The following is a 20,293-nucleotide window of genomic DNA, read 5'->3' as shown; positions in this document are numbered from 1 at the left end:
CAAATGTTAACTTTTCCTGTCCAAGTTGGTAAAGACCACAGTTCATTATTTCCTAAGCTACATAGGAGGGTGATGAATGTTTATTTCATTATTGTCTTTTAATAACAAGTATCATCCCTTAAATCATACAAAAACATTACATATACTCTTTTCATATATGCTAAATTTCAAAATAATAAAAAATCCTATAAACATAGTATCAGAACTGAGAAGAAGTTTGTTCAAAACTTAATTTTATTAGGCAGGTAGATAGGTGATGATTTGACCCACTATTTTCAACATGGCCCATGGTTCTGACCCTGAATTTCATGAGGATTTGGCAAACTCCAGACTTCAGATCTATTACGATTGTGATACTGAGAAATTTGAGTAAGTTGGATAAAACCGTTATGGATTCGGATCACACAGCAGAAATATACAGGCAGGTAGGTAATAACTTCAATTCCGATCATTCACCCATCCACTAATTTATTCAATGAATACATTCTGGGTGACTAATCTTTTCCAGGTACTATGCTGGCTCTGGGGGGCACAGAAATTAATAACACAGAGTGACTCCCTCTTGGAGTTGGAGTCCATAAGTCCACTATCACCTCGAACTCCACCTGATAGAGGTTTACACAAGACACCAGAGAGCACAGGGGAAGGATATGTGCCGTGGAATGAATGTTTCTATGAGGTGACATTTGAGCTGATTATTACAGATAATAAACTAATGGGGTAGATATGGAGAGGAACAGCATTTTAGGAAGAGGGAATTGAGTATGCAAAAAAAATGAAATTTTAAAACATCTGTGTTAGGATTGGCATTCAGCCCTAAATAAAAATATCAGCATGAGAAAATACTCTATTACGAAAAATCTGCTTTTGTAGACCAGAAACACAAGGATCATGCTCCCTCGGAGTGGGGACCATCCTCAAGGAGGGCCCGCCCCCATCGTTCTGCTTTGCTCTAGTCCTCTACCTCTTCTCAAACTCTTCCCACAACCTATGTGATTCTCATTAAATGCAATGTTGGAGAAACTCACTGCAATAACTTATTATCCAGGTGACTGAAATAAGTGTTTTGGGAGTTTACATAGAAAGGGAAAAAGGAAGCAGGAACGCCTCCCTTCCCCGGGGGCCTTCTCCAAGCCCTGATGAAGTGCCGCTCTTCCTGGTTTGCAAATTCGGAACCCCTGACAATCCGGAGAGGATTCCAGGAGAACGCCACTGCGAGGGTTTGCCGAGACTGTGTTTAGTATGTGGCAACACATGGCTCGGAATTTTAAAATATTTCAGTGCTGCAACGATTGAGCAACCTAAAGTGGTTCCACATGGCTGGTAAAAGTCTCATCCGGCAGAGAGATCTGGACTATTTCCCCTACCCTGGATTCTTATAATCTGCAGCCTGGGGTTTTTTTGTTTTTTGTTTTTTTTTTTTGTTTTTTTTTTTTTTTTTTGTATTAGGGACTATAACCAGCCACTTGGAGGTGTATCCTCAAAGGAAAGGAACACAGTATCTGATTTCCGTCCAACGCAGTCTAGTGATGTGCCTTTTAAGCCAAGAGAGGGGCAGCTACCCCAAACCTTAACTCTACTTCCTAACTGTTTTCCAGAAAAAGACATCAAGAATTTTATCTGCCCTTGGCAGGTCAGGGTTCTGAAGAGATCTGGAAATTATATTCAGATTCCATTTTAATTTAAGAAAAGGCATAGAAACGATTGTGAAAGGAGTTGCTCTTCTATGCCAGTCTGCTCAGGCTGCCAAAATAAAGTGTCCTAAGCCGGATGGCTTGTTAACAGCAGAAATTTATTTCTCACCGTAGTGGAGGCTGGAGGTCTGAGATCAGGCAGATCAGGGTTCTAGGGAGGCAGGTCCTCTCCCTTGCTGCAGGCTGCTGACTTCTCTTCGGTCCTCACACGGCGCAGCGAGGCCAGAAGAGCTCTCTGAGGTTCCTTTTATAAGGTCACTTACCTCATTCATAAGACCCCTGCCCTCATGGCCTCATTACCCCCTAGAGGCCCCACCTCCTATTGCCCTACCGTCGAGGGTTAGAATTTCTACATACACATGTTGAGGGACGCACACGTTTAGCCCCTCACATGTTATTATTTTAAATTTGCACTTAAAGAACATTTTCTATGACATAGGCTCAACCTATTCTTTACAAGGAGATAATAAATAAATGAATGGAAAAGAAACGCACAAACCTGGTCGTAGTAACGGACTGGAGAAAATCACTCTGCTCTTTGCAAGGGCTTCTTTCCCGTCAGAATCTGCTGCCCACAAGACTAAGAAAGCTCGGTGACTGAACACAGGTCCTTGGTGATGAAAAGAATAGAGGCAACCGGACATTCCCCACAGACTGAATCTGAGGTTACCCACCGAACGAAAAAAAGCTAGAGAAGAGTCTAGAGTCCAGTTGCCCTTCTACAGACCCTGCCTAGTGATGTCATGGAAAGAACATGGTGTTGAAAAGCAGGGTCTAGAAGTGAACTCCAGCAGAGACTTTCTTCCAACATATCTGGGATAGGTCTCCTGGTCCACCGAGAAACACAAGTGGAGAGGTGGGATAGAGTCAGGAATAATTAAAAGGACTTTGAGGGGGTTAGAAATGACATGGGGTTTACAGTCAACCAGCACCGGATGGAACACTCAGATCTGCCACTAATGAGCTGCTTCACTCTGGCAAGTTTTTTCCTTAAGTCCTTCAAGTATCTTCTCTGCGTTTGTGACTTGCAGAACTCTTATAAGCATTCAGTGAGCAAACATAAGGAATTAGGACCATGATGGGCATATGGTTGGCACTTCAGAGTCAGAGAAGTCAACAGCTGTCTCTTCAACAAAGTTCTGAATCGATGGAGAGACAGTCAAGGGCCCCAGAGGGATGAAAATCCAAATACAGTGAGAAAGGCCGCACTGGAGAAGATGACTTAGGTTTTGGCAGCAGTGGCCTTCTGTCCTGACTCCTCAAATTGGACAGACTTACTCACCCGATCACTGCCAGTGAATGGCCACTTCATGCAAGGACACAGCCAACTCCTGAGAGTCTATCCTGTCTGCAGGTAGCAGATCCGAAGAGAAAGGAAAGAGGAGGAGGGCGTTCTCAGCTCCTGCTAACATGGCCTGCAGAATGCCTGCTTGTGCTGAGGGCTGTATGGTGAGTGTGGGGCCAGTGGAGGAAGAAACAGTGAGACCTCATCCCTACTGTAACAGTTTACAGCCTGGAAGGATAAGGCTGCTTGAGACTTGAGTGAATAATTATCCTGAAAGATGCTGATGCATTTTATTTTATTTTATTTTTTAGATTTTTTTTTTATTTACTAGAAAGAGGGAGAGAGCGAGTGGAGGGAGGGGCAGAGGGAGAGGGAGAGAAAGAATCACAAGCAGGCTCCCTGTTGAGCACAGAACCTGACACGGGGCTGGATACCAGGACCCTGAGATCATGACTGAGCCGAAATCAAAAGTCACCTGTTTAACCGACTCAGCCATGCAGGTGTCCCTTAAGATGCCGATACATTTTAATACACTTTCATGAGATACAGAGGACAGTGATCAAATATAAGGAAATTTAGTATAGAAGAAAACCCTCCAGCTTGTTTCCCTGGAGTCCAGCCCCAGGGCACGGGGAAGGTGTTTCCGGAAGTGTGTACCGGACCTTCTTCATTGCAGCTTTTTTCTTCTCTCCAACAGGCACTTATCAGATGCCCGCTGTTTCTGCAAAAAATATTTCAGTTTTTACATTTCAAAGGTGTGAATTAGAGATAAAAACGGCATCAGTTCTGAAAGGAGGAATTTTGAATTTTGGCATTGGACTCAAGGTGCCCTAATTCACTTTGACAATGACCTTTTCTTCTTCTACCATCTGCATGCAAAAGGACTCAGCAACTTCCCTCTCAAAGTTCAAAGGGTTTATAGCTACATTCTCACATCTCCTAGGGTGCAAGCATTTTAATACAGTGAAGCAAATATAATGCAGGGTAAAGTACTTTAAGAGGGATTGACAATGGTTCCCCTGGGGGGATGGAGGTGGGACTAGGTTTGGTAGTTTTACCAAATTTACTCCTGTTTCAGGCATTGCTCTCAAACTGGGTGGTTGTGGCAGCAAAGTAAAAAATACAGATCAGAGATAGAGTAGGTCAAAGACACGGTTAATTTTAGCTGAGTCTGTGGACGTTGAAGACAGTGGAATGATGCAATCTCTTTTGTCTTCCAGAATGTTAGGTCAACATGTCCAGTTGGTAGGACGACCGCATGGGCTGACATGTAGCCATCGCTCAATGCCATGTCTTTAAAATCCTCATGAAGGGGTGCCTGGGTGGCACAGTGGTTAAGCGTCTGCCTTCGGCTCAGGGCGTGATCCTGGCATTATGGGATCGAGCCCCACATCAGGCTCTTCTGCTATGAGCCTGCTTCTTCCTCTCCCACTCCCCCTGCTTGTGTTTCCTCTCTCGCTGGCTGTCTCTATCTCTGTCGAATAAATAAATAAAATCTTAAAAAATAAATAAATAAATAAAATCCTCATGAAGCAGACCCACTTTGAAGCAGCTGCTCTGACAGACTCTGTAGCAAGGATGAGAATTCTTGAGTGATTGTTCATAGCTCCATGCTCTCGTTTCTGGAGACTCACTGTTCTGCTGTAATTGAGCATGTGAGAGTATTCTGGTCAGAAGTGCAGTGAGGAAAGAAATAACTTTAAACAAAACTAAAATAGCATCATAGTTCAGGCATTCATATTTTAAAAGGACCTTGGGTTCATCAAGTTCACCATCATCATAAGCATGAGACAGGCACTACACATGCCCCGTGATGTGAGGCCATTGCAGGACAGTGACACGGTCTCAGACCTTACCACCAGGGCGCCTGGGCTGGATTCCTTCTCCAACAATGACAGGTGCGACTTGGGCAAGTTACTTAACTTCTGTGATTCTCGCTCCATCTATAACATGGGCTCACTATGACTGAAAGGAAAACACCAACCACCCACACAGGGCTGAACTAATGGATGGAAAGGGCTGGAAATACCATTTATCAACAACAGAACATTCAACAAATCTCCATCCTTCAGTTACACAGGTTGAAAAAATGCACACTTCTGTGTGTGTATGTGTGTAAATGTCTCCGAGTGAAGAATACATGGAAACTTTTCTGATTGAAAGACCAAATAGCAGCTGAATGGCATTGTCCCAAATATCTGATTCATCATCTAGACTTGAGTATTGCTTTTTTTTTCAAGAAATAAAGGCAAATCTGGAATATGATTAATACTCAGCAGAAAACCAAAGAAGAAGAAGGAGCAGGAGGAGGAGAAGCAGCAGAAGGAGGAGGGGGAGGGGGAGGAGGAGGTGGAGAGGAAGAAAAAGAGAAAGAAGAAGGCAAAGAGTGGTTTATCTAAGTCATTAAGTTTACTTCATTCCAAAAAAAACCAAAAAACAAAAAAAAAACAGTGAAAAGCCTATAAAATATATGGTGTAACCAGTTGAAAAGAGATACGTCACTTTCTAGCTTCATAGAGGCCTGTATCTAAAGTAACGAAAGCAAGCACGTTTTTAGGACCAAAAAAAAAAAAAAAAAGAAAGCTCTGAGAATCGTAGGTGTATGTCTAATTCCTTAAAACCTGCCAGTACTTTGTCACTGAAGAAATTAAAAATGCCAGCACTGGCAATGGGAAGTGTGCTGATATAAAAGTGAGTTGCTTGGCAACAGATTAACTTATTTAAAACTTTTACCGCTGCTTTGACAAAGAGGCTGAAAAAGGAAATATGAAGGCAACAGTACAATCCTCAAGATCAGAACCTCCAGGAGACCCTCCAAAGGAGAAGACTCACTGGCCTACCTACTCAAGCTACCAGTTTGCAAACCTCATTTGCCCAGCACCCTGGCCAGTGGGTTTCTTGTTAGATTCGGCCAGTGAGAGGTGTGGGCTGCAGACCACTGGGCAGGGGACAGAAGCAGAAAGTTTGTGTCTCTGACGGTGTCGAAGCTGCTGGATAGAGCTGGCCGTGACCGGCAGGGGATTGCAGACTCCAGTGGCTGGAGTAGAAGTAACCCCTTTTTTGTGGCTCCAGCCATGGCTCACAGGGTGCCCTGGGGTAAACTCAGGATTGGCTGTGAGGGTGTCTGTAAAGCTCAGTAGCAGGTGTAGACCTGCAGACTTCAGTTCGTTCCAGGGTGTCCGTGTATTCTGCTCTCCAGGAAATACCATTCTTCCCTTTCCCCCCTTCATACCCTGTACTTTCTCTTCCGTTCTCCCTGCCCTCGTAACACCCCCCACCCTGTTTTAAACTCTCTTGAAACACCTAAAGTGGTTTCTGATTCGACACAGACTAAAAGAATCTTAAAGGAGTTTAAAGTCTCTCCCAGTGGACTCAAATTGCAGAGCAATAGGATATGGGCAAAAGCAGAAATAAGCACTGTAAACCAAACTAGGAAAGGTATCGTGATGGATAATTTAAACCTCGTGATAGATAGAAATCTTTACAGACGTAGATACAGATTACAGAAATGATGCAGATGGAGATAATTCTATTGGTTCTGTTTCCCTGGGAAACTGTGATGCCCGCAGGTGCCACGACTAGCGTGTGAGGTGATGCTGTTGGTGACGGAGACTAGACAATGAAGGGCTCTGATACCCGCTGAAGGCTTTGGAGTTCTATTTGAAGGTTCATCAGAACCCCCGCTTTTCAGGGAGTGGAGTGAAATGGTCATATTTTATTTTCTTGACAGCCACTCTGGTTGTAGGAGTGTGGAGGATGGATCTCCAAGGAAACTAGATTTAGGAGACCATGACCCTCAAGGGAACAACTCCTTGGAACATTCAGCTAAAACCTCCACACATCTGGGAGTCACGTGTTTCACCTCCCAGCCATCCAGAACTTCTTCTTCGGCAGAGCCCAACTCATTCCTTCCTACTGTAAGATCATCTGGGAATGATCTTGGGCCAAGTCTCTGCTTTTGATCGGACCACAGTGTTCAGGAACTATAGGTGAGGGCAGATGGATTGGCGGCGTGAAGCTATTATTCTTGACCTAGAACCATGTAAATGACTACTGCTGTAAGTACACAGCGTGGGTGCCAAAAAGCACATGGACTCCGACATGACTTCTATGTCCAGACCCTGACAGGCTTCGTGGTTACCAGAGATGTTCGTAGAAAGGTCTAGTTCTCCAGTCATGGTCTGGGGCTTCGCATGTGGTCTTGTTATCCCATTCAGGGATTTCCAGAGAAAATAATCAGACTGTCATTCGACAAAGTCTCCAAACATGGAACGAAGGGTGTGTTTTCTGTGTATTTAGCAAAACTTAAGCCTTAGAGCCCTGGTGTATGTGCATGGGTCCCTCCTAGAGCCCTCAGAGGGGCCCTGACCATGTCTTTAGAGCCATACAGTTTTATAAAATTTGCAAAAGTAAGGTACTTTAACCACGATCAACTAAAACAGCTGTCACTTTGTCTTCCGTCTTCTCTGCCAAACTTCCCGCTATGTTGGGTGGTGTTACAGCGACCGGGCACATTTTGAGGATCTCACTGGGAAGAACTCAAGTTAGGGTTAGTCTGGGTTTATTGAAATGAATGTATATGTCTCCCTCACTTCCAGAGCAGTTGAGCTATTGTCACCATTCATGTGTAGGAACGAATTCTAGAAATATTCCGATCAGCCACTGTGTCGACTCACCCGATGCCATCACACGAAAGTGCAGGGCCAGAGGCCGGATCACAGCGTAACCTTACTCCACAGCCACAGAGGTATGCAGGGAGCAGCGGAGAAACAGGTCTCAAGGTGTGCAGAGCCGGAAGCTCCTCTGTGGGAATCCTTTCAATCATCAAACATGTAGAATTGTAAGCAGATAATTTGAAACAGAAGTTCTATCCTTCCCAAGACTATACTTGATAGCACAGCATATACAATCAAAATACCCCAAATATGTCTATATATATATATATATATTTATTTATTTATATATTCTTTTTAGAAGGGAATCAAATGAAATAGAATTCTTAATATAACTGCTTAAACTCTTGTCGATGAGACTAAAATACCAACACCAACAAAAATAACTAACTCACGCCATTGCAACAAAGACGACGTGACAAGCTGGCTAATGAGTGTTGTCTCTTCAAAGTTTAAAAAAAAAAAACTTGAAAAACTTGAAAAGACATGAAATCTTAGGGCTTTTAGATAAAAGAAATGTGACGGTGGTTTTTCCAAATTTGACAACAATAGTCAGTATTTCCACGGCATTACTGATAAAAAGTCATGATGCTGAAAGTTTGTCTGAACTATGAATGACTAAAAAAAAAATCCACCAGCTTTGTGAGAAGAGAGACTGAGTTAGCCTTCTCTTCTCTTTAGAGAAAAGATGACAAAGTTATCAAAGATTATACCATTTGTCATACTATCTTGTTAGCAAAGGCTAATTGATTCACAGCTAAGGAAGGCAAACTCTTTCCTTAAAGGTGTAAACTCCGATCCAAAAGCCTAGGGGATACTGATGCTCAGGGAATTCATGAATTTAATACATAGAAAACACATTTAATTTTAATATGTTAAAATTAATTTAATTTTGTACATTGTATATCTTTTCCCTATATTAATTTAATACATACAATAATTGAATTGAATATATAGAAATATATACAATGAGGAAAATACTGTTATTTATTCATATGAATACCAGCCAATATTTACTGAATGATAACTGTGTGTAAGATATTGGCCTAAGCACCTTACGCATATTATATTTCAAAACATATACATGCATTTACTCCATAAGGTAATTCAATTAACTCAGGGAGGACAGAGTTACTAATTCCAAATTAGAACTGTTTTGTCATAGGTAATTTAGGTAATTGTTGGACATTTTCCTAAGGTTAGAAAAATACATTATCCCAAAATGTTGAATTGCTTTTATTTTGTTATAAAAATTCAGCATTTAAGGGAGGGAGCAGGGTTGAGGAAAGCAGCTTTGGACCCACAAAGATCTGAGACTAAATGCACGTCCTATTATTTACCAGATGGTCTTACAAAGCTGTGTACCTTCCCTCATCATGTCTCAATCGGATAGTGAAAATGTCAGTGAGGACACATCAGTGAGAGCCAAAGTTTAATTTCTTTATTTTGGGGTGCCACTTCCCCAAAACCTTAAGCTTAGGAGAGGGAAAGGAAAGAGCTGTGTTTTACCCAGGACTCCCTTGGCCACTGGAAGTTAGTTGTTGGTCAAAAACCTTCTGCCTCCCTTCCAAGTACTAACCAGGCTCAACCCTGCTTAGCTTCCGAGATCCGATGAGATCCAGTGCGTTCAGGGTGGTATGGTGTAGACTCCTAACTCTAGGAAACAAACTGAGGGGTGCTGGAGGAGTGGTGGGTTGGAGGATGGGGTAACTGGGTGATGGGCGTTAAGGAGGGCACGTGATGTAACGAGCACTGGGTGTTATCTGCAACGGACGAATCACTGAACGCTACCTCTGAAACTAATAATACGCTCTGTGTTAATTAATTGAATTTAAATTAAAAAAACATTCCGCCTTTCGTTTGTCATGTGTTAGACTTTCTCAGAAGGCACTTGGGCTCAGCACCCCCCTCCCCTGCTATTCCCTGGCTCCCCAGCTGAGTAAGGAGTTTGTCCTCCTAAGGCCAAGATGGCTCAGAGACATGCATGTCACATTTGTAGCTTTGATTCCTGGGAGCGAGCAGGGCACAGAGTCAGCGTCAGCCATTAGTCCACGCGTGTCAGATGGTTGTATACAGGAGCGCGTAGAGAGCTCCCCACAACCAAAGCCTTCCCTGCAGAGGCTCCATCTGTCCCAGAAGCTGTGGAAGGTGGTTATGCTTTGGATAAGACTTCGGAATTCCTGTCCTGGCCTCCTATTCCGACTCCTCGTTTACAACTTCATAAAGTGAACCAGAAAAAACCCTCCCATCTCTTTCCACGCTTGAGTCCATTTTTAGTTTATGCTATGATCCTCTGAGCCATACTATTATTTTACTTATGAGCTGGCTTCATTTTTCAGAGGCATGTTAAGGGGAAGACAGCGTCCAAGTCTTCTTCAAGTGAAACATCGTACATCAAAAAAAGGTTCGTGGCTCTTTGCCATTCTGTTGTACGTGTATAGGGAGCGTTCATAATATCTCATTAAAGCCTCTCTCTTCTTTCAACGGAGGCCATAGGTTGAACTTGTCCTATGAACCAAGTTTCGCTGCTGGTCTGTTGTTGCCTGCCTGGGTGCAGGGCTGAGCCCTGACCACTGGCTCTAACTCTTTCTAAGAGGCGTGCTGATGTATACGGTTCACCCCAAGAATTAGACTAGACAATGTGGGCCCAAACATAATAAGATAGCCCATTAGAAACATTTTCTGTGCTTACATCTTACTGACTTTTATCATAAATTAGAGATTTTGAAGAGAATGAGTCATAGAAAAAGGAAAAATAATAACGTGGTTCGGCAATCAGCATATGATATCTCCCCGATGACTCATAACATCAGACTCAAGTCAGGACAAACAGAGCTCCTGTCAGAAAGAAGTGCAGTTAAAAATAAAAGCAAAATAGGAAGGGGGGAAGCGCCATAACCCTACCTAGAACTCTCCCCACCCTAGATTCCCTAATGAGGGGTGGGAGAGACAAAGGAGCTGAAAAGCTTGCATCATAAGTCAGGACAAAGCAGCCCCAAGAAGCTAAGACAAATGGATTTCGGGAAAAAAATCCTCCAGGAAAAGAGGTCATGAGCCCCAAAGCATGCATTATCCTTCAAATGGGTCGGGGAAGCTAGTGGGAGAAGGGCTCTTCCAACGGAATCACGGTAGAACAGAAGGAGCTCAGGTTTGGGAATTAAACAAGCTTGCATCTTAATTCAAATTCCACCAGAATTGGCCGTGCAGCCATAGAAGGCTGGGAGTTACTGACCTTTGCTGGTCCTTAGTTCTCACACCTGTGTACAAGGACAGCAAGACGCACCCCAGAGCCGTTGTGAGGATGAATGTTGAGTGTGTGAAACATTTGGCTTGGTGTATCCATTTATCAATGGGGCATTAAATAATTCTTTGCCTTCAAACAATGGATGAAAACAAATCTTGACAGAGGTTTCTAAACCTCTAGTTAATAAACTCGAATGAGTGTCTGTCAAGCCTGATCCGCAGTCCCAGCCCCGTGAGGATGGGTATAAAGCTCTGCTCACTGTTGTTCGGATCCCCTCCACATTTGTGACAGTGGAAGCCTTCCAGGGGCCGCCGCTGGCCCAATAGTCTCTGGACAAGGGGCCTTTTTCCTCCATCTCTCCCCAGCCAGTGTAGCCCATCTTTCAATGCACATTTGGAGACCTCAAAATAACTCTAGATCAGACAAGTTTGGCATAAGCCTTGACTCTTGCCCTTGCTACTTACGTGACATTAGCAAGATGATTAACCCTTTGAGACTCAGCTTCCCTGCCTGTGAAATGGATAGGTACCTACTACCTTAAATCAATGCTGTGAAACTTTATTTTATTTTATTGTTTTATTTTATTATTTTCTTCTATTCCATTCTATTCTATTTTTAGGAGATGCTGTGAAATGTTAAGGAAGGAACTTGAAGCACCTAGCACAGGCTAGGGGCATAAAAGTCATTGGTGAACTATTTTTATTCCTCTTCAGTGACTAATCTCTGCATCTTTCTGAGTATAAATTAACTAACCGGCAGCAGAAAGTAGCCCCCTCCGCTGTTGACAAAAGCAGAGCTGGAAAGGAGTTAGCTGGGTGTCTGTTTCTGTGAAGGAAGGCGTGACTGTCCCTCCCCTCAAGACAGCCTCTCTGTTGGTCTCTGCTGTCTTGTTCCTGGGCAGGGAGGAAGAAGCTCGCCCTCAAAGAGTGAGAAGTGTGGTCTTCCCTGTGGCCTGCGTCTGACACTGCTATGGAAAGGTCACAGCCTTTGGAGACAGATGCGCGTGGTTTCATGCCCTGGTTTTCAGTTTCATAGCTGTGGGACGTTAGGACCTGGGAGGTTCGATTTCCTCCCGTACCACTCACAGAGCTAGCTCCTAGGGCTCTGATGAAGGTTTGACAGAACAAAGGAAGAGCCTGACCCACTGGTCACCATGTCATCGCTGTTGCTTGGCTGTCCTGGCCACTCACCGTCCCGCATTGTGATTCTTTGCTGCAGGACCCGAGACTTCTCTCTTTGAGAGAAGACACCCCTCATGATCTCCTTTGAGACTCATCTCGATAAACGGTTACAGCATGGAATTTGTCTACAACTCACACTCTTCCCTGTTGATCCTAAAATCGAGTGCCAGGGTCCTCCGTGATGGCAACGCACAGGGTGAGAAGCAAGATTTTGGTGACTTGCGAGATCTTTACAGATGTAATCCCTGCCCTGGAGTTCCTACCTCCCTTCTGAGAGGGTCTTGAGCTTATCCTTGTTTTTTGAGATAAGCCTCACCATACCACCGCCATCATCACTTTTGACCTGCTTACGCCACAGTGTTCTGGTTCTAGAAAAGCTGGATGTCTGAAATAATAGGTAGGACTCAGTGTGGCAGAGTATACTTTCCAAAAAAAATGGCCGCAACAGTTCTTCTGTCCCCACATGTACTTCTAGAATCTCATCAGGAGACAGAGCATATGTGTGCTCACCTGGAGTCTTGGCAGGCCTTAACGGCTGGCCCAGCATGGACAAGGTGTGAAGAGGGAGGAGTATGACTTCTGAAGCTGGGTGAGGAAAGGTGGTATGGACTCTGCCTCTCCCTGTCTCTGGGCCTCTCTGTGCCTCCCAGAAACTCACTTCAGAGCCCTAAGCCATCACATAAGAAACGCAGCTCGTCCCGAAGCCTCCATGCCTCTTCCCAACACCACAGATGGGAAACTCTCCAAAGAAGGAAAAACTGCTAGTCCTCAGCAATTTACCCCTAACCTTAAAAGAAGGCAAGAGTTGAAACAGATCACAACTAATTGTTTCCACTAAACAGCAACAACAGAATAAGATGAAAACTTGATGGGATTGGGTCATCTCTTGAGACAAAGAATAGTCTAGAAGGAAGTGGAAAAAGAAACTTTCTGTGGTCTCTTTTTCTGTAATGCTTGTTCAAACAATGAATTCCACTTATTGCCCCTCCTCTAACTGGGAAGGAGAGCAACAACAGCAGAGGAGAGCCCAGGGGAATGATGGCATAAAGCTGTTGTATCTGGGGGCGCCTGGGTGGCGGTTAAGCGTCTGCCTTACCTGGCTCAGGTCATGATCTCAGGGTCCTGGGATCGAGCCCCGTGTCGGGCTTCCTGCTCAGCAGCAAGTCTGCTTTACCTTCTCCCTCTCCCTCTGTGACGCTTTTGCTCTCTTTCAAATAAATAAATAAAATCTTAAAAAAAAAACAAACCTCCAGAATTAGGATGAACAGGGTGATGTAAATAAAAATTAAAATCTAAAACAGAAGACACCACTATCTGAAAGACTGAATTTGAAAAAAGAAAAAACACACATAAGCAAACAAAAAACCTATCAAGACCAAGTGATGTGAGCAAATGGAACGACTCTTGTTAGTAGGAGGGAGAATGTGCACAATCGATTTAGAAGACTTTTGTCACCTAAATCTGAACATTTCCATAGCCCATGATCGAATCATTACACTGTTAGACATATACCCCAAAGAAATACACATACACACTCGCACACACATATACGTCAAAAGATAGGCACAGAAGCATTTTTAGAAACATGTTTCATAAAAGCTCCAAGATGGGAACAATATAAGTATCAATGGATTTGTTGTTACAAATGCATGCTATGCTGCCCTGGCCGGGGTTTAACCACTGCACCATGAGTCATCAGGGATGACTAGAACAGTCAGAATATTGAGTGAAAGAATACGAATGCAAATCAGGACGCAGAGTATGATTTCATTGACATCAAGCTCCGTAAACAAGCAAAACCTACCTAATAATTGAGATAAGAATAGAGGTTCGTTTGAGGGAGCTGGCATAATAACCGGAATAGGAGGAGAGGGCGGCCCCTGGGCTCCCAGGAATGATGCCTCACGTCCTATCATTGCTGTGATCCGTACGGATTTGTTTCCTTAGTAAAATGCACCAAAGCAACATCCTTGTGATTTTTACACCTTCCTGTATTTGTTACACTTCAATGAATATTTACAATGTTTACAAATCACCTTTTTGCTTATGCTGTTTTGTGATTACCATAATCGTAGGTAACCCAAAGACTTTCAGTAACTTGTCCGAGGCTCAAGGCCCAATGTGCACCTGCTGACTCAGAATTGTGGGTTCCTCTCCCTACGCTCTTGTTGCTTGGACCTTCGTAGTTTTGCAGATGACTGGGTTCTGACAGGAGGCAGTCAGAATCTGCAACCATGGGACTCGAGATCATAGAGGCACACGCTCGAAATCCTCAGATGCCATTGGCGATCCCTCAAGCTGGCAAGAAAGCATCCATGCTCCAAGAGTTAAAATTGGAGCCCGCTGGAGATGTGGTAGTTCAAAGCCTTTGCCAATAACTCTTTATTATGTGCAGCGTTTTCAAAGCAAAATTACAACATGTTAGAAAGTGAATGAGGCAAATTACTGATGATGTCATCAAAGTAATAACTGTTAATGAGCATTTTACTCCTGGGGGTTGCTTGATGCCGCACTGACAGGAACAACTGATTTGCTTTCTGCGAATCTATTTGGATTATTTACAAGGCATCCTGAAAGTTGTAAAAGCCTAATGTAAGAAAAATGATAGATCAAAGTTTGAATACAATACAGAGATGACAGAAGGGAAAATGTACTCTCTCTTGTGTAATGGGTATTTTGACAAGGGTTTGAAGGACTCTCCTAAGGGGTGACAACAAGCACATATTTAAATGATTAGATTTCCACCAAAATTAAAAAGAAGCATAAAAAAAATTAAAACATCTTTTTATTTCCCCAAAGCTGTTTGGAAGAAAATGGTCCTTAACTGGGAACCTCATTTTGATAGGACATCCTCTGTTCTGAACACATGCACGCTATGGACACTGGTCCTTCAGCAGTTCATTATGTGACAGCTGGTGGTAATCCAAGACTCAGGCTTCTGCTTGTCTTCTCCCACACTGCCCATCTCTCTGCATTCCAGTGTCCATTAACATCATCCCCAGAGGGCGAGAAGCACAAAAAGAAAGAAATTGAGATTCTCGTTAGTCATGCGGATATTTGCAAGAACTGGCATAGTAAAGAGGAGAGAGAAAAGGGTTGCATTAGTGGCTGGGGAGGAAGAGAAAAAAGTCAATAAGTGAAAAGATGTCTAAATGTTGGTGGGCTCTCGTGCATGCATTAACAGTGAGCTATAAAGTCTTGGTTCCATTTGTGAGTCCACTGCCCATGAATATCCTGGTCAGGTGGAGGTTCCAGGGGACTGTCTGAGACCGTTGAATGAACCCAAAGAAGCTGGCTAAAATGTAATCACGTGTTGCTGCTGAACATGGTCAAGAAAGATCTAGAAATACTTAATATCTGTGGATTCAGGTCAGAGACACACACAGGAGAGACAACAAGTCATGGCGGCCCTTAAAGGTCCTGATCGGGCCCCCAGGACCCATGCTTGAAAGGACCCACACTTTGTTTAATGCTTTGCTCTTGCCATTTTGAAATTCTGTGTAATTTTATTTTTGAGCCTACACTTCCAAAGTGAAGTCAAATGCACACAATGTGTGTCCACCTTCCCCCATGGCCTTAGTCACGTGGTGCTTGGGATGCCCCATAGGCACAGAGTTCTGGTGGACCCACCCTGCACTGGTGCTCCGGGAGGCCCAAAGCGCGTGCAAATGGTCGTGTTTCATCTCCTGCTGAGGGAGTAACGGTGCAAGGCCACGCTTTCCACACCAGGACTTGCATCAAATGCAAAAAAAAAAAAAAAAAAAAAAAAAAAGGCAGTGATGTTCTAAGGCATTATGTCTTCTCATGGTCGCATTACTTCCCTGTATTAGCCAATCACATAGGAGGATAATGACGACATGGACAGAAAGGGGAAGACAAGGCAACTCCCCGGCCCTGCCCTTCCAGTCTGCCCTTCTCATCAGTGAGTCAAAGGGGGAGGGCTGCCGGCCTGCTCAGTCAGTGGAGCAAGTAACTCTTGATCTAACGGTTGTGGGTTCAAGCCCCATGTTGGGTGGAGATTACTTAAAAATCTAAAAAAAATTGTAAAGAGAAGGTTGAGCGTTGTAGAATGTGCACGTATCAGAAAGTGAGATTTAAAAAAAAATTGAGTTTATTTCACGTCATCTTTCCACTGTTCTGATAATGAAATGCAGGTGCGTGTGGGAGCCAGTGATTGCCCATAAGAGCCGTATGTGTCTCCTATTATTATCTCATGTTCTGCATAGCACGAGTTCAAGTTCCTTACTTAGAATGGCATCAAATGACAAATAAAGAACACCAAACAAGTACAGAAACCACAGAGGAAAGAAAAAAATACTTTTATTTGGGTTCTTAATGGTACTTTTATTCTTGCTTTTTAAACCAAAGGTCTCATAATTTTTATTTTGCAGTGGGCCCAGCAAATTGTGCAAGCAGTGCTGGCCAGCAACAAAGTCAGGGTGGTTCAGATGAGTGCTTCCAAAGGCAGTTGGTGGCCTACGAGGAGTTTTGTCTGTATCCACAGAGGCGTTGGTCCAAAGTAGACATCATAATGATTGCTCCAAAATGCAACACAGAGTGGGTTCCAATGAGCCAGTTTTATACTTACTTCATTTTTTATGGAAATATTAATTACAAATTTAGCAGACATTCAATAAAACTTCCAAAAGGGAAAGCATAGTACTCTAACTATTTTAACATGACAGTCTCTTGTATTTCAAGGCAGACTTGGCTTCAATCTCTCTTTAACCTCTGGATCCTGATTCCTTCCCTGCTACACCTCAGGATGGGACTGTCAGCATGACCCCCGCCCTCAGCCCTCCCCCCTGCTCCCACACCTCCCCAGGCAGGACAGAGCTGCTCCCCTGCTTGTTCCATAGCTCAGTAACAGTTGTGTGCAAGAAGGTTCCTTCTGTATTCCCCGGGGCCAGGTGGGCAGTGTTAAACAGCACGCCCCCACCCAGGGAAGAGCATGGATAGCTTTGTAAGGGGCTCAGCACCCCCCATGTGAGGGTCGCAGGACATTCATGCCCTGGAAAGTAAGCACCTGGCCCAAGTGCCTATTTTTTTTAATGTCAATTTTCTCAAACTACTTTTTATTGAGAGCATTCTACACGTGATGTTTTTGTCAAAGTGGAAAGGAATGAGGGGAATGAATGGAAAGTAGATTTATGAATCACTTAATATATGCTGATTTGTATGCAATAAATCATGTTCGGTTTGGCTTCTCAGCAGAGGAGAGTAAAAGGGTCCAGAGTTGATGATACTGAAAATCACAGGCTATGGAGGGAGGTTCCAGATATGATGGCGGAAAGCAACAGGAAATTTCTCATCTCTCCAGAGTGCAGGGTTCTGAAAAGTGGCAATGCAAAATTAATCAACATTTTAAAGCTCCCTGATGAGACCAACCCCATCTGAAATTCTTGAAAGGAGAGGAAATCTTTGCTCATCATCCCACCAAGCTTTAGGGGGGCGGGGGTACACGTACGGATTACAGGGCTTTGACCAACTTTCTGGGCCTCAATTTTCCTCATCTGCTAAACAAACATATAAACACAGGTTCTAATTTCTTCGCTAGGACTTGGAACTATTAAAGACAGATGTCTATAAAAGCACCTGGCAAATTCTAAAATCCAAATACAGGGAAGAAAAGGGAGACCCCGATTGTCGGATTGTCAACCCCTCCTACACCGCAGGCTCTATGGTTGATGTCTTAAATATATGATTTCTCTTAATTTTCATCATGACCGTGAGAAGTTCAGGCTGTTATTCCTCGTTGGGGATGAGACGCAGGTTCAGAAGGAAAGTGAATCGGGTAATGTTACACATCAAACACCGTCAGGTCCCTTACACACAGAAGCAAGTGGGAAGAGGACCGAGGCTTCGCAGAAACTGCCCCCTGCCCCTTCATGCTCAACCCATATGCTCTCCTCTTCTGAAAATTTCCCAGCTTTCTCTCCCAGTCTCCTTCTACCCTCCAATATGTAGAGCGATTGGGATTGAGAAATGCTGCACCCCAGCACAGGTGGCACATTTGGGGAGAGCTAGGCCCTGCCCCCGCTTAGGAAAGATCAGAAGAGGCATATGAAAGAATTTGGGGAGCCAGAAAGCAGAGGTGCTGGGATTCAAAGGCAAGTGCCTCTCTTTGCAAAGCAAGGATTTCACCTTATTTCCAGAAGAGGCTCTTTTCCTCTTACGGTCGGATCTGCTGGTGGTTGGTTGCTGCTAGCAGGTGATGAACACCACATTTAGGAGAATTGAAAGAACTGGAACATGGGGGCACCAGTGGATTTTCAGCAAAAGGCGTACACTGAGCCAGTCTTTGGTAATTCCTTAAAATAAGAGTGATAATAATAAAATCCTTCTAGGCTTAAACCACGGGATGATTTTACACTGGGCAACAGCTGAGGGGTCTCCGCTGAGAATTTTTGCAAATTTCTGTCCAAGTTATAAGCCAATTGGAGCGAAGGCTTTCACAGCTGTGGACATGAGGCCCCATGACAAACGCATGGGAGACACAGGCAGCCCTCCTTGTCTCCTGCTAAAAACTCTCTCCGTCACCCAGAGACAGGCAAGGAGCTGGTAACTGAAACCAGATCTGGTTTCAGGTGACAACAGTATCTGGAAAAGATGTTCCCCGGGGGTGGGAAGAGGGTGATGGAACCAGTGACCTTGCTTACTAGTGGGAGCTAATTTGGGCTCAGAGACCAACAAATCAATAAATGAGTGTATTTTGACACAGTGCTGAAATGCACCGTCGTGTGCTGCTTCGTTCCATACACATGTGCTTGTGGTTACCTCCTGTGGAGTCCTCGGAACACGGTGCTGTCAGTGGCTCTGGGACAGCTCAGACCTAATAGTCAGTCATGACAAATTACTGTACAATCCAGCGAGTGTCTTCACTTCCTAAATATCTTATAATATTACCCAAAAAGGGTGGAGACAAAAAATATAGTTACTGCTGCCTAGTTATTATGAAAGAAATAAATTTAGCTAGCTGAAGTGATGTCACCTTAATCACAAGCATGATGCAGCAGTGAAACAAGCCGGGTTTGGGAGACAGCCAGAACCGAGTTCAAATCCTACCTCTGCTTGTCATCGAAGGCTCCCAGGATCAGTATTCTCATCTATATGATGGGAAACCATGATACTGACTCAATTCATTGTTGGGAGGGACATACGTTCTTGCCTTAACCATTCCATTCTTCTCACTTCTACGGGGAGACCAATGACAAATCACTAATACGTGACTCACTTACCCACTCGAATACCTGCAAGAAGCCCATGCCTTCTGTTACTCTCCATAGACTGTGGTCAACACTCCTTACAAGACAATGCAAAGCAGTATGACAGCACCTTATCTTTCTAGCCTCATCTAACAAATACTCACAGTGGTCTACCTATGGATTTCTTCCAGGGAAAAACGTTTGAAGACCTTCAAAGTCAGCTTGGAATTCTCCCATCCACCCTAACTTCTGTGTAATCCACATAATTTATTCACCAAGCTTCCAGTGAATGGGTGCCATGTGTAGGATGTGTCAGCTCAGAGGTCCTTTCCTTTGCGAAGCTTTCCTTGGGTGCTCTCTTGTCCGAGCTCTCATTGTAATTGAGATATTATTTAATAATAGCACATATTGAACAATATTAATGTCGAGTGTGTTTTTGTCTGTCTCCCCTGCTGGATTTGATGCATGTATCTTGGAATCACTGCCACCTGGCATCGTATTTAACTCTTCTGAGACAATCAGTTTCTATTGACTGGATCATTTTGAAACTATTCTTCCATATTCTGAAGAATTAGCCATTTAGCTTCCGTATTCCCTATTTATACCTAAGGCTCATTATTTGTGATAATTATTCTTGGATTTATTAGAACTTTGGGGGAATATAAACTTGGAATAAAATTATAATTCTGTGTTCAAGAGCAGGGATAAAATTGTTTCTGCAGAAGATGGAAGGGATCCTAATTTCCTGCCCACATCTTCCTTAGGCAAAGTCAAGCCATGGTAGCCATAGAGATGTGGCACTCATCTCCCTCATGAAGGAAGGACTTGGTTCCTCAGCTGTGGGTAGAGCTGTTAGAAGATTCTCTTCAGCTGTTATCGCTTTCAAGGACTACCTCAGCAACAGCCAGCCACCTTGCCCAAGGTCATGCTCTTCCAAGAGTGACTCGCATACAATGGCTGATCAAGGCAGGGGCATAAAGATTCAACCATTTCAGCCCAATTCAGGGCAAC

Source organism: Ursus americanus, chromosome 7, assembly GCF_024610735.1.
Source record: "Ursus americanus isolate L20-20 chromosome 7, mUrsAme1.1.p, whole genome shotgun sequence".
Taxonomy (NCBI): domain Eukaryota; kingdom Metazoa; phylum Chordata; class Mammalia; order Carnivora; family Ursidae; genus Ursus; species Ursus americanus.
This window is presented reverse-complemented; position numbering follows the sequence as displayed.